Source organism: Ranitomeya variabilis, chromosome 2, assembly GCF_051348905.1.
Source record: "Ranitomeya variabilis isolate aRanVar5 chromosome 2, aRanVar5.hap1, whole genome shotgun sequence".
NCBI classification, from domain to species: Eukaryota; Metazoa; Chordata; class Amphibia; order Anura; family Dendrobatidae; genus Ranitomeya; species Ranitomeya variabilis.
This window is the reverse complement of record NC_135233.1, coordinates 687183128-687201730: the sequence shown is the minus strand read 5'-3', so window position 1 is coordinate 687201730 and position 18603 is coordinate 687183128.

Below are 18603 nucleotides of genomic sequence, written 5' to 3'. Positions count from 1 at the left end.
TCCATTTTATCCTGTTGCCCATGTGAAAATGAAAAAATTGAGGCTAAAATAATTTTTTTGTGAAAAAAAAGTACTTTTTCATTTTTACGGATCAATTTGTGAAGCACCTGGGGGTTTAAAGTGCTCACTATGCTTCTAGATAAGTTCCTTGGGGGGTCTAGTTTCCAAAATGGGGTCACTTGTGGGGGAGCTCCAATGTTTAGGCACACGGGGGCTCTCCAAACGTGACATGGTGTCCGCTAAAGATTGGAGCCAATTTTTCATTCAAAAAGTCAAATGGCGCTCCTTCCCTTCCGAGCCCTGCCGTGCGCCCAAACAGTGGTTTACCCCCACATATGAGGTATCAGCGTACTCAGGACAAATTGCACAACAACGTCCGTGGTCCAGTTTCTCCTTTTACCGCTGGGAAAATAAAAAAATTGTTGCTAAAAGATCATTTTTGTGACTAAAAAGTTAAATGTTCATTTTTTACTTCCATGTTGCTTCTGCTGCTGTGAAACACCTGAAGGGTTAATAAACTTCTTGAATGTGGTTTTGAGCACCTTGAGGGGTGCAGTTTTTAGAATGGTGTCATTTTTGGGTATTTTCAGCCATATAGAACCCTCAAAATGACTTCAAATGTGAGGTGGTCCCTAAAAAAAATGGTTTTGTACATTTTGTTGTAAAAATGAGAAATCACTGGTCAAATTTTAACCCTTATAACTTCCTAGCAAAAAAAAAAATTGTTTCCAAAATTGTGCTGATGTAAAGTAGACATGTGGGAAATGTTATTTATTAACTATTTTGTGTCACATAACTCTCTGGTTTAACAGAATAAAAATTCAAAATGTGAAAATTGCAAAATTTTCAAATTTTTTGCCAAATTTCCATTTTTTTCACAAATAAACTCAGAAATTATCGGCCTAAATTTACCACTAACATGAAGCCCAATATGTCACGAAAAAACAATCTCAGAATCGCTAGGATCCGTTGAAGCGTTCCGGAGTTATTACCTCATAAAGGGACACTGGTCAGAATTGCAAAAAACGGCAAGGTCATTAAGGCCAAAATAGGCTGGGTCATGAAGGGGTTAAGAGTTAACCCTAGACGGGTATAAATCAGCAAAAAGCAGGGAAACAAACAGTTAACTATTTACATATCCATGGCATCGAGGTTTACTCTCGCTCTGGCGGCCGTAGCTCCGCATAGACCTCGCTCAGCAAGGTGATCGGCGAGATCGGGGCCTTTAAAAAGTGCTCCATACCCGTGGCCCAATCCCAGGGTGTAAAGCGCCGGAGTCTATAGGTCCCAGGGAGAGGGGGTAACGCGGCGGGGCCTATCAGCAGGTCCTCTACTGGTGAAGCAGGGTCGTTCTTCATACCTGCTTCAGATGCGGTCCCTCCGGTGCCGATCTGCTCCGTCTCCCCTGGGATCTGGAACGCTGGTTGCAGGGCCTTGCGCTGCGGCGTTGTCATCTCCGTTTGCAGCATTTTGCTTTCCGGCAGAGCCTTGCTTTCTGGCTTCGGAGCGCTGGAACTTCTTTCTTGCTCCGGACCAGACGAGGCTGCCGACAGACGTCTGGTGAGGCTCCCGATGAAGGTCTTCTTCCACCCGGCCTCAGTGCTCAGCTGCGTCCGCAGGAGTTGGTCGCTGAGCTCATCCACTCCGGCCGGCAGGAAGTCAGTATCAGCGGTGGAGGCCTGGTCACGGTGTCCCTCCGGGTAGCTGGGGGAGTCCTCTGCTCCGACCCCACGCTCCGGTTCCGGGCAGCTCGCCATGGCGTCCTCCACATGGTTCGCTTCTTCTTCCTCATCTTTTTCCCGCTCTCTCCTCCGTGGGCGATTTCGCTTTCTTTGCCTCCGCCCTCCATTAAGGATTAGGAGGCGGATCGCGGCTGCTGACGGACACGTCCTCAAGGGACAGAAATACTTAGACTGGGCGGCCATTGTCTTTCGCGCTCTTCAGCTCGTCTACGCCCGCTCCACGCCCCTCTTCTTCTCCTGCGCTCTCCTCAGTGCTGTAATGGCGGCGGTTTTGGCGGGAACTTTTGGCGGCAAGTGGCAGTCCACAGTCTTCGCAAGCACAACAAATCACGGTTCCAAGGCACACATGACCTGATTCTTCAGGCTTAAGTAGATCCTGTTCGTGACGCCAAGTTGTAGCGCCCCCACTGCCGCAGGGCCGAGGGGTACCCGGTACCGGGCCTGTGGGTCTCTGCTCTGGGGTTGTCACGGTGGCTAGACCCGGTCCGTGACCCTGCTGAGGGGCGTACAATAAAGGTGAAGGTATGGTGACGATGTTATGGTGCGGTGCAGGTCGCAGTAAATAACGAGGACACCAGGTTGCAGTCTCTTTACCTCTTTACTGAAGGCTTCAGGATCCTCAGTCCGGAATACGGTTAACCAGGCTGCGCAAGTCCGGCCGGTCCGATGGCACCTCCAGAGTTCCCTTTGCAGGTGGAAATCTGTGCCTACCTTCTAGCGCTTGTGTGTTGTGGTCCTCCCCTGCTGTGCTTACGGGATAGTCCCCACAACTGTTGTGTCTGTTTCTCGTGTTCCCTCACAACTCGATTCTGATGTTCTTCTTCGTCCCCCAGATGATATGGCTAGGACGCACCTGTATGACGGGTAGGCTCGGAGCTCTTCCTGGACCCTAGTGTCGCCCTTCTCCTGTTGTTGCCCCCTGTGTCTTCATAGGTGATTTGTGTGAGACAGCCCGCCTATAGCTGACTGTCCTGCCGTAGGTTTGAAGTATTGCTTGGAGCCTAGTACTTCCTCGGCGTTCCGGCCACCGGCTACGCGCCTCAGTAGGATGCTGCCTCGTCTTACAGCACGACTCCTACTGGTATTTCTCCTTGTTGCGTTGATCTCGTTTCTCACTCAGCACAATAGACCTCGCTTCTTGTCCTTTCTTAGGGCACCGCCGCTATCTCGTGCAGGCGCGGTCCCGTAACGTTCTCTCTGTTCGCTAGGCCTCTGTCAGGATCCCACCCCTGACAGGGACCCCCCTGAGTCTCTCCCCGCAACACCCTCTGCCACAGGGTGTTGCCTGTTCGATTCCCAGTCAGCTTCTTCCTAACTTCCTATCCAACCCCCAGTTTTACCAGATTGTGAGGAGTGGCCTAATACATAGTACCCTTAGCTCCCCCTGGAGGCCAGACTGTGAAGTGTATTGGAGTCTGTGATACCTGGTCAGGTGAACCCCTTCAGTGCCATCAGACGTACCATAGCCCCCCTTAGCGGCAGAGCATCAGTACTGCAACGACCAGGACTCTGGGGCGCTGCATAAACTTGCCCCCTTCAGCAAGAAAATCGCCAAACAAATCACACATTCACAATGTGATCACAAAATACACTTTAATCATTAATTTTCATAAACCTGCAGTAAGGAAAAATGACCTGCAGGTGGCACCACACTTCCCCAAAGCATACTAATACAAAGCTGAAACAAATCCTAACATTTGTCTTGGGGGCTTTCCAGCTTGCCGAACTCCTTGCCCAGCCGATTTCAGGCAGGCACATATAAAATATTTGCTACATACAGTATGTGGAAGTAGAATAAAACTTTACCTGTTGTAAGACTTCAGCTTTAAAGCTGATGATATAAATGAATACAGCCTAAAAGGGACCGGACAGGTTGTGAACCATCAGATTTTCCGTATTATTGGACAGTCATTGAAAAGTCTATCTTCCTTCTAAGGTTGCAGTTTATTGGTGACCTGGAGTCACCTCTGGTTCCAAGTAAAAAACTGCAGCATCGACATATCTCAGACTGTACATTGTTTCCCGATGGGAGAGATTGGTGGAAACAACCTTGCAAATATTGAAAAAAAAAAAAATCCAACCGTAGGGAAAAAAAGGGTTAAATAATCTTCAGATATTACTTTTTTTTCAAAGGGATATTCCCAATTATTATACAATGGTGTAAATACGCTCAGTTATGGGGTCAATTCTCCTTCATCATTTTTACTGTAAGGGTATGTATCCACATTCAGGATTGCATCAGGATTTGGTCAGGATTTTTCATCAGTATTTGTAAGCCAAAACCAGGAGTGGGTGATAAATGCAGAAGTGGTGCATATGTTTCTATTATACTTTTCCTCTAATTGTTCCACTCCTGGTTTTGGCTTACAAAAACTGATGAAAAATCCTGACCAAAGCCTGATGCAATCCTGAACGTGGACACATACCCTAAAAGTGGCACTGCTGTACAGGGAGCTGCTCCGTTCACATACATAGGGCTGTGTTGCACTTCCCTACACTGCAGATAGATGGCAGTGCTGCTGTGGAGCGGAAAAAATGCTGCTGCCCCTGTTTTTTTGCAAAGTCCTGACGATCAGACCCATTCTGATCAGTAAGTAAAATACCATTATGTTTAATGTTGGGGAATCTCTTTCAGGCTGGAGTCACACACAGCGTATAAAAAATCTGTCCGTTTTACACGGACGAAAATAGCAGAAATGTTCCCTGAACAGTGATCCATATGTCATCCGTGTGCAGTGCAAGGATGCGATTTTCTCGCATGTCAGCATCCGTGTGACATCCATATGACATGATGAGATTTTCTCGCCGGCTTGCAAAATGGACATATAATGGATCCATGAGCTCAAATATTCGCGAAAACATTATATATATATATATATATATATATATATATATATATATATATATATATAATGTTTTAATGACACACATACCTATACATATATAATGACACACATACCTCTATGTGTTCATCATCTCATTAAGTACATTTACATTTAATCAGCTTAATTTTTCTGAAATTGCCTGCACCCCCGACAACCAATGAGTGAAAATTTTGAATGGGCCAACTAGTTATTATTATTTTTATTAATGGGCCCCATATACGATTCTCCAGTGTATAATGGGCCCATTTATTATGCTCCAGTGTATGATGGGCTCCATATATGATGTTCCAGGGTATATTGGGCCCCATATATGATGCTCCAGTGTATAATGGGCCCCATATATAATCCTCCATATATGATGGACCCATATATGATGCTCTAGTATATGATGGTCCCCATATATAGTGTTCCAAACATCAAAAAGCAAAAAAAAAATGAAATACTCACCTTTTGTCACTGACCGCTGCTGTGCTCCTAACTCTTCACCGTCACTGTCTTCCGGATCTCTGCACTGTGACTGTTCAGTCTTACAGGTGTACTCAAATACTAAATGGCTCCCAGCCAATGGCTGGGGGCATTTCACTGAGTCTCAGCGGCGTGCCTAGTGCACATGCATGCTCACCTGCTCTTTAAGGGGTGCGCGCTGGGACTCAGTACAGGAAGAAGCAGGGAAACAGTGGAGGGACCACGCTGGGGCAGCGAGTATGCGGCATCACTGCACGATGGTGGAAGGGGAGCCTTGCGGGGACGCCGGCAGCGAAGTTACAGAATCTCTTCTTAACCCCCTTCTTCTTCTTCAAGCCTGTGAAAACTCTCTGCAGAGAAGTTGGAGGCCGATACCTCTTCACAGACTCCCACAACTTCTCTTAAGGACCTCAACTTCTTCTGTCCACTAGAAAAAAGTTACACCTCTCACCATCTTCATGACTAGGATGCTTCTTTCTAACAAGCCATCTGGAAAGCGGAGCAGTCGTAATACCAGGAGCTGGGCACTTGAAAGTCCCTCCCTGTTTGTTAAGATCAGCTACCACCCCAAAGGATTAAAGGACCAACTGGAGTTTCTCCGCCTGGTTGGTGGATTGCAGATACTTGGAAGATGCCACCGCCTTGACGTTCTCTTCAGCAGACCACCTAGAAACTGAAGATACGTCCTCTGGGTCCATCCTCAGCCTGGTCTCCGAGATGTCATATCCACGAGGGGGCAGATTATTGGAACAATAGTAGGGACTGTGTGGGGACATTGTATCTGCTTCCTTTTCTTCGGAGAAACCAGCACACAGCAAACTGATGGCTAGCAGATCTGGCAGAGAAGATGGCGGCACAGACTGACCATATGGGGTCTCCAGACTAGAACAGACACTTGAGTTCTCAGTTCTGGATAACCTATGGGGAAACCAGACAGCATATGGAAGGTGATATTCTCCGTGTACAATGCTCCACTCTAGAGCTCTAGATGCTTGAAAGTGACTTGACTGTCCATTGGTAGGGCTTATCCTTAACTTCACAAGATTCTCACTGGATTCTAAAGCTGTCGGACGGGAATCTGACTCTTCACGGATTGCAGATACATCTCTCCTGCCGAACCGAAACCTCTACTTAGCATGTATACAGTGGTGGAGAGGGAATTCTCCCACCAAAGGCAGCCATTCCCACTGGCCCAAGGCTTTGAGTTTTTTAGATTTCACAGGGCAAATACCATCAGGATGTTCCACACAACCAGAGCAGTACAGCAATCCCTTCTGCATAGCCAGCCAAACATGGTTGACCTTTGTGGATTCTGCATATGTAGCTGTCTCAACAGGCTGGGAAATGGTTGGTCTTTGGAAGGACTGGGTCAGATGTAAGGATTCCCTCACACGCGTCACCACTATGGGCAGCTCCTGAAAGCTGGGAAGGGAAGATGTCGCAGAAGATTCCGGATTCGGCTCATTAAAGACCTCTCAGATGGCCACCAGGAAGGCCTGCAGGTCTGAGGTGTTAGGAGCCCCTCTTTCCGAAAACGAGTTGAGCTATGCCAAGGCATATCCTGCTAGGTAGGATATCAGAAATCTCACCTTTGCCCAATTGAAGGAAAACTGCTGACCGAAAACTTCATAGTGCCACATGAAACGCTCGAGGAACCCACGGCACTGCTTTGGATCCCCATAGTAACAAGGCGGATCAGACCAGACAGGTTCCAGTTCAGGAGTATAAGTTTCAGGTTGAATAAGCACAGCCATAGGTACATCAACTTGCCCTGACACAGATGATGTCAGGGCTTCCAATCGGGCATCTAATGTCTGCAGATGGAGCAACTGTTAATTAAGCTGATGACACAGCTTGAAGTTCAGAGTGGATTGGGAATCAGAGGGGCCCATGGCCAAGTAAACTGACATGCCTGCAGGTGGCGCTTGTGGTTCATGGACCCATGGTGCCACAGGGCCGGGACTGCCAGGGAAGGGGCATAGCTAAACCTGATGTTCACTGGAGCTCCTGATGGTGGAGACAGGCTTGGCTGCATGTAGCCACCAGGTACCACTCCTAGGCAGCTGCCTAGGCAGGTTTGCTGACACGAACTCAGGCTATGTTCAGACTGGACTGATTCATACTCTGGTTTTAGCAGTCCAGATACACAGAATACTCAGAGGGACATGTACATACACACAGGTCTCGGATGTCGGTACTGGCACCAGTCGCACATGGACCGGGGGTTGTGGTTCTGGCCGTGGCCATACTAAGATGAGAGATTTTCCATTTAGGACTGGCTGTATTGGGACCAGGGACTTCAGGTACAATACTGGCCACACCAGGACAAGGGATTCAGGTACAGGACACTGGCCACACCGGGACCAGGGGACCTCGCAACTTCACTGGTAGAACACCACACTATCTAATGACTGAATGTGTTGCTTAGCACGTCCCTATTGGGGAGGGTGCCCTTTAAACAAGATGCCTCCCAGCTATTGGCTGGGAGCCATCTTGCAGAGGTACTCTAGTACTAAATGCCTCCCAGCCACTGGCTGGAGGCATTTTACTATGTGTGTATGCTGCCCCTTTAAGAGCAGGGGAGTACATGCAGACATACTAGGTGCACCGCCAGGACTCAGTACAGAAAGAAGCACGGAGACCATCGAGGGAATACGCCATGCGGCCAGGGAGGTATGTATTTCAGTAGCCCAGCATGGTAGGGGAAGGGGAGCCATGCGAGGATGCCAGCAGCAGCGTTACAATTGCACAGGTGCAAAATACTGATGAAAATAACCACTAAAGTATTTTGGCTAAAATATAGATCAATGCAAAAAGGGAGAAGCATGTAGGGGCACGTATGAGAAGACAGTATGGAGGAATGGGGGGCATGTATGAGGAAACAATATAGGGGAATTGGAAGCATGTATGAGGTAACAGTATGAGGGATGGGGCATGTATGAGGAAACAGTATCGGGGAATGGGGGGCATATATGAGTTAACAGTATCCGGGAATGGGGGTACATATGAGGAAACAGTATGGGGAGATGGGTGCAGACACAGTATGGTGAGTGGGGGGAGGGGTGCAGACACAGTATGGTGAGAGGGGGAGGGGTGCAGAAACAGTATGGTGAGTAGGGAGATTAGTGCGGACACAGTATGGTGAGTGGGGGATGAGTGCAGACAGTATGGGGAGCAAAGGGGGGAATGTATGTGGATTATATGGACACAGTATGACTAGCAATGGGAAAAATGTATGTGGACATAGTATGGAAGTGAGGGTGATGGGATGTGTGCAGTAACTGAGCTTGCTGCTAAAGAGAAATTAATATTCACTGCACTGGCAATGAATATTCATTTCTCTTAGCGCACACAATTACAGCCGCAGCTGCCAGCTTCCTGCAGCTGCCGGGCGATCATGAGTGCCTGCTCATTAATGTAATGAATATTCACCTCTCTCCACTCTCATAGGCATGGAGAGAGGTGAATATTCATTCCCTTAATGTGTGGAGACACGTGATCGTCCAGCCACAGGAGCTGCTGGCACCGGAACAAGATGCTGAAAGGCCATGCAGGGAAGGTAAGTAGGATTATTATTGTTTTATGCTTTTCTTATGGGGGCCACGCAAACAAGGATAGGGATGAGGAACCATGCATACAAGGATAGGGACGAGGAGCCATGCAGACAAGGATGAGAATAAGGAGCCATGCAGACAGGGATGGGAATAAGGAGCCATGCAAAAAAGGCTACAGATTGAAGGAAGCAGAATTCTGGTTAGAATCATATAATCATAGATTGTTAGAGTTGAAAGGGACCTCCAGGGTCATCATGTCCCACCCCCTGCTCTATACAGAATTCTCTAAACCATCTCAGACAGATGTCTGTCCAATAGAATTCTATTGAAATATAACTCACCAGTCACCACTTCTCCTGGCAGCCTGTTCCACTCACTGATGTCAAAAAGTTTTTCCAATATCTAATGTGTAGCTTCTCTCTTTCAGTTTCAGTCCATTGCTTCTCGTGTTTCCGTATGCAAATGAGAATAAGGATGTTCCCTCTACGTGGTGACATCCCTTCAGATATTTGTAGACAGCTATTAAAGGGAATCTGTCACCTACTTTTGGCCCTATAAGCTTCGGCCACCGTCATCAGGGGCTTATCTACAGCATTCAAAAATATTATATAGAGTATTTACAAACAGAGTGATCTATTTCAAGTGTTTATTTCCTTTTGTGTCTTGTCCTCCTTGTGGAGTGTGTCAATGACTGCCTTCTGGACGTCTGTCAAGTCAGCAGTCTTCCCCATGATTGTGGAGCCTACTGAAACAGACTAAAGGGCCTTTTTAAATTCTTAGGAAGCTTTTGCAGGTGTTTTTGTTAATTATTCTAATTTACTGAGAGAGTGACTTTTGAGTTTTCATTGACTGTAAGCCATAATCATCAACATTAACAGAAATAAACACTTGAAATAGATCACTCTGCTTGCAATGACTCTATATAAGATATAATTTTCACTCTTTGTATTGAAGAACTGAAATAAATTAACTTTTTAATGATATTCTAATATAGTGAGAAACACTTGTATCTATCTCAAAAATGATAAATAACAGGCACAACATACTACAAACAAGCGACACATTCTCCTGAAAGATCAATAAGCAGCTATTATCTCAATAAAATGTTACATATTCTTTGCCCTTCCACACAGCTAAGGAATTTGGACGCAAACCACACATTAAGCAGACAAAGAAGCATTCTGCATATCTGTTTTGCTGCACAATGGCATTTTATCCCAACATAATACTGTATTCAATAGTGGCATAAGGTCTATTTTTGCAGCAGTTATCATGTTGTGTGTATTATTTTCCACTTTCCTCTCATAGCTTTCTGGCTGTTCATATTAACACTTGCATCCTTGTGTCTGTGTTCAGCAAAGCCAGTCATTGTTGAATCGGAACGTGAAGGGAAAAACTATACCAATACATAGTGAATAGTGCAACCAGAAAGATTTGTTTTGGAAACTGTAAAATATTGTACCTTCCTGATTATATAATTTTATTGTGATTTCAAGTCATCCATATTGATAGTCGCATTTTTCTTCCTTTAAAATCTTTTTTCGTTAGTAGTACTAATCTTTTGTTTCCTGTGTCTTCTTTTCAAAGTTTATTTTAAACTTTAATACAGTGAATTCACAGCATCTAATGTGAATTGTGTGTGTATACAGTATGTGTGTATTTCTAACTATTATACATTACTAATATATATGCACATATATACAGTATATGTACTCATCTCCTTTAAAATCTAAGATTATAATCAATATCTCACTGAATACAAGAACAATTTCCAAAAATTTCATAAAACTGAATTTCATAGAATATTTTTTCACCCATAACATGAAAGGGAACCTAACAAGTCTCCCATGCCCTCCAAACCACTAGCATGTGTACATTCATGTATAAACACCCTACTTAACAAGGCCTTTCTATTGTACAACTCATTATCATATGTGTCACAAAAATATTTGTAAATTCCATGTTTAAAATGCATATAAGTTTCAGGCTAGTCATTGGGGCATTACTCTCCCCAGACTAGTCGTCACTCTCTCAATGTTATCATGCCCCTGTGGGCTTGATAACAGAATTTGCGTGTGCCGGAATTAGTGCCATCTCTTTGTAAATCTCGCGCATGCACTAGACTTTCTTTCTTACATGTCAGTAAACCTCTGAAGCCAGGTGTACGCTTCTCAGCTTCAGAGGCATATCCAGAGATAAAAAAGCAGCATGATGACAGAAAAAAACAAAACTTGGTGAGTTGGCAACTGATTTTCAGCCCCTCCATGGACGTCAGGCTTCTTCTATGTTTCCAGACATGCGCAGTGTGCCTCTGAAGCAAGATAGAAAGAAAGTTGTAGAGACACCGAGATGACGCCGGGTCTCGCAAATCATGTTATCACACCCACAGGTGCTTGATAACATGGTGAGTGACACAACTAGTCTGGTGGGGAAACCAACGCCCCATCGACTTGTCTGAAACTTATTTGAATATTGCAAAACGGAATGTCAAAATAGTTTTTTGATACACGCTTGAAAGTGAGGTTAATATTCATCATTTTCATTTCAAAATTTTCAGTTTTACTCAAAATAATTGAATGAATACACCCAACATCAAAAACTACTTCATCTACATGGATGTTATACAAAATACAAAGGTGTACTGTATGTAGTAGTGTGTTCTTTTTTGCATCCACTAATTTAAGTGGCGCATCTTATGATAAATTTAGCACGCAAGTGCTGCCATGCTTCATCCTGCCCATGCTCCGCACACTTTGGCAGAGCTGGCCAAGACTAATGTCACAAAGGTTTTGTGCAGCGTTGCAATGTTGTCCAAAAATGTTGCGACTTTTCAAACTGTTTTAAGCCAGAAAACTAGCATAAACACTGTGAGAAGTCAGCCCACTGCTATGGGGGTGAGAGGTGGACACCCAGAAAGGAAAAATTAGAAAGCTGCAGAGGGTCATAGATTTAATGAAGCATATTTAAATAATCATCTTTAACGTGCTACATTACTTAGACACTACATTCTATGTTAAGACCGGCATCACACCTAACGTATAAAAATGTGGTCCGTTTTTTACTGCCGAGATACACAGAAATGTTTATGAACAGTGTTCTGTATGTCATCCGTATTCAATGCGAGGCTGCGATTTTTTTCTCCAAAAAGTATCTGTGTGTCTATATATATATATACAGTGCCTTGCGAAAGTATTTGGCCCCCTGGAACCTTTCAACCTTTTCCCACATATCATGCTTCAAACATAAAGATACCAAATGTAAATTTTTGGTGAAGAATCAACAGCAAGTGGAACACAATTGTGAAGTTGAATGAAATTTATTGGTTATTTTTAATTTTTGTAGAAATTAAAAAACTGAAAAGTGGGGCGTGCAATATTATTCGCCCCCTTTAACTTAATACTTTGTTGCGCCACCTTTTGCTGCGATTACAGCTGCAAGTCGCTTGGGGTATGTCTCTATAAATTTTGTACTTTGAGAGACTGAAATTCTTGCCCATTCTTCCTTGGCGAACAGCTCGAGCTCAGTGAGGTTTGATGGAGATCGTTTGTGAACAGCAGTTTTCAGCTCTTTACACAGATTCTCGATTTGATTGAGGTCTGGACTTTGACTTGTCCATTCTAACACCTGGATATGTTTATTAGTGAACCATTCCATTGTAGATTTTGCTTTATGTTTGGGATCATTGTCTTGTTGGAAGACAAATCTCTATCCCAGTCACAGGTCTTTTGCAGACTCCAACAGGTTTTCTTCAAGAATGGTCCTGTATTTGGCTCCATCCATCTTCCCATCAATTTTAACCAACTTATCTGTCTCTGCTGAAAAAAAGCAGGCCCAAACCATGATGCTGCCACCACCATGTTTGACAGTGAGGATGGTGTGTTCAGGGTGATGAGCTGTGTTGCCTTTATGCCAAACATATCCCTTGGCATTGTTGCCAAAAAGTTCAATTTTGGTTTCATCTGACCAGAGCACCTTCTTCCACATGTTTGGTGTGTCTCCCAAGTGGCTTGTTGCAAACTTTAACCGACACTTTTTATGGATATCTTTGAGAAATGGCTTTCTTATTGCCACTCTTCCATAAAGGTCAGATTTGTGCAGTGTATGACTGATTGTTGTCCTATGGACAGACTGTCCCACCTCAGCTATAGATCTCTGCAGTTCATCCAGAGTGATCATGGGTCTCTTGGCTGCGTCTCTGATCAGTCTTCTCCTTGTTTGAGATGAAAGTTTAGAGGGACGGCCGGGTCTTGTTAGATTTGCAGTGGTATGATATTCCTTCCATTTCAATATGATCACTTGCACAGTTCTCCTTGGGATGTTTAAAGTTTTGGAAATCGTTTGGTATCCAAATCTGGCTTTAAACTTCTCCACAATCCTAACCATTACCAACCCTCACACTACTCTTCCTTACTTATTTTCTCTGCTTCATGATTTTGAAACTATTTCTGGACTTAAAATAAATGTCGATAAATCTGAAGAACTCTTTATAAACACTCCCAAGGACACACAAAACAAAATTGTATCACACTTTAAATTTATAAAAAAAGAAAACTACTTGACGTACTTGGGTATTAATTTAACACCAAACAGGTAGACCCATTTTAGGTGGAACTATATGCCTCTTATTCAGAACCTCCAAACTGATCTCACCAGATGGTCTCTAACAAATCTATTTTGGCTAGGTAGAATACATTCAATAAAAATGGTTTCTTTACCCCGTTTCTTATACCTTTTTCGATCCCTACCAATAGCAATTCCATCTAAAACATTCTCTAAGATACACAATATAATATCAAGATTCATTTGGCAAGGAAAGAAACCTAGAATCTCACAAAAAACTATGCTCTTTCATAGAAAACGAGGAGGTGTATCGTTACCGAACTTTGCATTGTATTTCAAGGCTGCACAAATAGCCCAACTAACGAGCACATGCTCGCACAACAATAAACCGAGATGGGTTCATTTAGAATCTTTCCTTCTCAAACCGTTTTCATTATCCAGTTTGATATGGACTTTGGAAAAACTCCCAAATGGTATAAACATTACAGCACCCTTCACAGCCCATTCTTTAATTCTTTGGAGAAAGGCTAGATTCAAATTCAAATTGCAGTCGGCTCCCTCCCCCCTGATCTCCCTCTTTTACAACCCGATGTTCACTCCTGGTCTGGCCCCACGTCACTTCTCATGGTGGATCTTAATGGGGATTACTACGATAAAACATCTGTGTTCTCCCTTTAATATACTATTAGATAAGCAAGAGTTTATCCAAAAATATGAACCCCCGATCAGGGAGTTTATGCGCATGAACCAGATATTTCATTTTGCTAAGAGATTTTTACCATACAAAAATCCTCTTAGTGTTTCAGGTTTCGAACAAAAATGTATAAGCGACCCCATGGGAAAAGGTACAATATCTTTGATATACTCAATTATCAGCCCCCCTTACGATGAGGAAAAATTGACTATAGGATACCTTGGGAGGAGGATTTGAGTTTTACCTTGTCAGTAGAGGATTGGAGATTCTGCTGATACATTATCTGTCATGATCTCTGCAGGCAGAGATCATAGCAAGCCTATAGAGGGACAAGCTCTCGGAAGATGGAACTATACTGACCATGAACTAAGCCTGCCGCGCAACTAGAAATAGCCAGGTAGCATTTCCTATTTATCGCTAGATGCCCAGCTCTGGCCTAAGACCTAAATAGCTAGCAGAGGGAAATATAAGACCTGGCTCACCTCTAGAGAAATATTCCAAAGAAGACAGTAGCCCCCCACATATAATGACGGTGAGTTCAGATGAAACTACAAACGCAGCAGGAAAATAGTCTTAGCAAATTTGAGGTCCGCTTACTAGATAGCAGAAGACAGATAGTATACTTTCATGGTCAGCAGAAAAACACTAACCAAAACACCATCCAGAGATTACCTTAAACTCTGGCATTAACTCATAACGCCAGAGTAGCAATCCCTGATCAACGAGAGCTTTCCAGACACAGTAACAAAACTTCAGCTGTGAACTGGAACAAATAGGCAAAACAAAACATGGACAAAAGTCCAACTTATCTAGTAGTTGTCTAGAAGCAGGAACAAGCACTGAGAGGCATCAGATAACATTGTTGACCGGCAAGAAACCACCAGAGAAATGAGCTTAAATAGCGACACCCACTACTGATGGAACCAGGTGAAACAGGAAAGAGGATGACAAGTCCAATTCCACAAGCGGCCACCGGGGGAGCCCAGAATCCAAATTCACAACAGTACCCCCCCCTCAAGGAGGGGGCACCGAACCCTCACCAGATCCACCAGGGCGACCAGGATGAGCCCTATGGAAGGCACGAACAAGATCAGAAGCATGAACATCAGATGCATTGACCCAAGAATTATCCTCCTGGCCGTAACCCTTCCAGTTGACCAGATACTGGAGTTTCCGTCTGGAAACACGAGAGTCCAAAATTTTCTCCACAACGTACTCCAACTCACCCTCAACCAACACCGGAGCAGGAGGCTCAACTGAAGGTACAACAGGTACCTCATACCTGCGCAATAACGACCGATGAAAAACGTTATGAATGGAAAAGGACGCAGGGAGGTCCAAACGGAAAGAAACAGGATTAAGAATCTCCAATATTCTATAAGGGCCGATGAACCGAGGTTTAAACTTAGGAGAAGAGACCCTCATAGGGACAAAACGAGAAGACAACCACACTAAATCTCCAACACAAAGCCGAGAACCAACACGACGATGACGGTTGGCAAAACGCTGAGTCTTCTCCTGGGACAACTTCAAATTGTCCATAACCTGCCCCCAGATGTGATGCAATCTCTCCACCACCGCATCCACTCCAGGACAATCCGAGGATTCCACCTGACCGGAGGAAAATCGAGGGTGAAACCCCGAATTACAGAAAAACGGGGACACCAAGGTGGAAGAACTGGCCCGATTATTGAGGGCGAACTCTGCCAATGGCAAAAAAGCAACCCAATCATCCTGGTCAGCAGAGACAAAACACCTCAGATATGTCTCAAGGGTCTGATTAGTCCGCTCGGTCTGGCCATTAGTCTGAGGGTGAAAAGCAGATGAAAAAGACAAATCTATGCCCATCCTAGCACAGAATGCCCGCCAAAATCTAGACACAAATTGGGTACCTCTGTCAGAAACAATATTCTCAGGAATACCGTGCAATCGGACAACATTCTGAAAAAACAGAGGAACCAACTCAGAAGAAGAAGGCAACTTGGGCAGAGGAACCAAATGGACCATTTTAGAGAAACGGTCACAGACCACCCAGATGACAGACATCTTCTGGGAAACAGGCAGATCTGAAATAAAATCCATCGAGATGTGTGTCCAAGGCCTCTTAGGAATAGGCAAGGGCAACAGCAGTCCGCTAGCCCGAGAACTACAAGACTTGGCCCGAGCACAAACGTCACATGACTGCACAAAGACTCGCACATCTCGTGACAGGGAAGGCCACCAGAAGGATCTTGCCACCAAATCCCTGGTACCAAAAATTCCGGGATGACCTGCCAATGCAGAAGAATGTACCTCAGAGATGACTCTGCTGGTCCAATCATCCGGAACAAACAGTCTATCAGGCGGACAACGATCCGGTCTATCCGCCTGAAACTCTTGCAAGGACCGCCGCAGATCAGGAGAAACGGCCGACAAAATTACTCCCTCCCTAAGGATACCTGTGGGTTCAGAATTACCAGGAGAGTCCGGGTCAAAACTCCTAGAAAGGGCATCTGCCTTAACATTCTTAGAACCCGGTAGGTATGACACCACAAAATTAAAGCGAGAAAAAAATAAAGACCAGCGCGCCTGTCTAGGATTCAGGCGTCTGGCAGTCTCAAGATAAATCAAATTTTTGTGGTCAGTCAATACCACCACCTGATGCCTAGCCCCCTCGAGCCAATGGCGCCACTCCTCAAACGCCCACTTCATGGCCAAAAGCTCCCGATTCCCAACATCATAATTCCGCTCTGCGGGCGAAAATTTGCGAGAAAAGAAGGCACAAGGCCTAATGACGGAGCAGTCGGAACCTTTCTGCGACAACACTGCCCCAGCTCCGATCTCCGAAGCGTCAACCTCAACCTGAAAAGGCAGATTCACATCAGGCTGACGCAACACAGGGGCAGAGGCAAAACGGCGCTTAAGCTCCTGAAAGGCCTCTACAGCATGAGGGGACCAATTAGCAACATCAGCGCCTTGTCTGGTCAAATCAGTCAGTGGTTTAACGACATCCGAAAAACCAGCAATAAATCGGCGGTAAAAGTTGGCAAAGCCCAAAAATCTCTGAAGACCCTTAAGAGAGGAGGGCTGAGTCCAGTCACAAATAGCTTGCACCTTGACGGGATCCATCTCAATGGAAGAGGGAGAAAAAATATACCCCAAAAAGGAAATTTTCTGGACCCCAAAAACGCACTTAGACCCCTTCACACATAAAGAATTAGACCGCAGAACCTGAAAAACTCTCCTGACCTGCTGGACATGAGAGTCCCAGTCATCAGAAAAAATCAGAATATCATCCAGATATATTATCATAAATTTATCCAGAAAATCGCGGAAAATATCATGCATAAAAGACTGGAAAACTGAAGGGGCATTAGAAAGACCAAAAGGCATGACCAAATACTCAAAGTGGCCCTCGGTCGTATTAAATGCGGTCTTCCACTCATCCCCCTGCCTGATCCGCACCAAATTATACGCCCCACGAAGATCAATTTTAGAGAACCACTTAGCACCCTCTATACGAGCAAACAAATCAGTAAGCAATGGCAATGGGTATTGATACTTAACAGTGATCTTATTCAGAAGCCGATAATCAATACATGGTCTCAAAGAGCCGTCTTTTTTTGAGACAAAGAAAAACCCAGCTCCCAAGGGAGAAGAAGATGGACGAATATGTCCCTTTTCCAAAGACTCCTTTATATATTCCCGCATAGCAGCATGTTCCGGCACAGACAAATTAAACAAACGACCCTTTGGATATTTACAACCCGGTATCAAATCTATGGCACAATCGCACTCACGGTGCGGAGGTAACGACCCAAGCTTGGGTTCGTCAAAGACGTCTTGATAATCAGAGAGGAACTCAGGGACTTCAGAGGGAATGGACGACGAAATAGAAACCAAAGGTACGTCCCCATGAATACCCTTACATCCCCAGCTCAACACAGACATTGCTCTCCAGTCCAAGACTGGGTTGTGAGACTGCAACCATGGCAATCCCAGTACCAAATCGTCATGTAAATTATACAGCACCAGGAAACGAATAATCTCCTGGTGATCCGGATTGATACGCATGGTTACTTGTGTCCAGTATTGTGGTTTATTATTAGCCAATGGGGTGGAGTCAATCCCCTTCAGAGGAATAAGAGTCTCCAAAGGCTCTAAATTAAAACCACAACGATTGGCAAAGGACCAATCCATAAGACTCAGAGCGGCGCCAGAGTCAACATAGGCGTCCGTGGCAATGGATGACAAAGAGCAAATCAGGGTTACAGACAAAATAAACTTAGACTGAATGGTGCCAATGGAAACAGACTTATCAAGCTTCTTTGTACGCCTAGAGCATGCTGATATAACATGAGTAGAATCCCCACAATAGAAACACAATCCATTCTTCCGTCTAAAATTCTGTCGCTCGCTCCTGGACAGAATTCTATCACACTGCATACTTTCTGGCGTCTTTTCCATAGACACCGCCAGATGGTGCACCGGTTTGCGCTCCCGCAGACGCCTATCAATCTGAATAGCCATTGTCATGGACTCATTCAGACCTGCAGGCAAAGGGAACCCCACCATAACATCCTTAACGGCATCAGAGAGACCTTCTCTGAAAGTTGCCGCCAAGGCGCACTCATTCCACTGAGTAAGCACAGACCATTTACGGAATTTTTGGCAGAAAACTTCAGCTTCGTCTTGCCCCTGAGACAGTGCCATCAAAGTTTTTT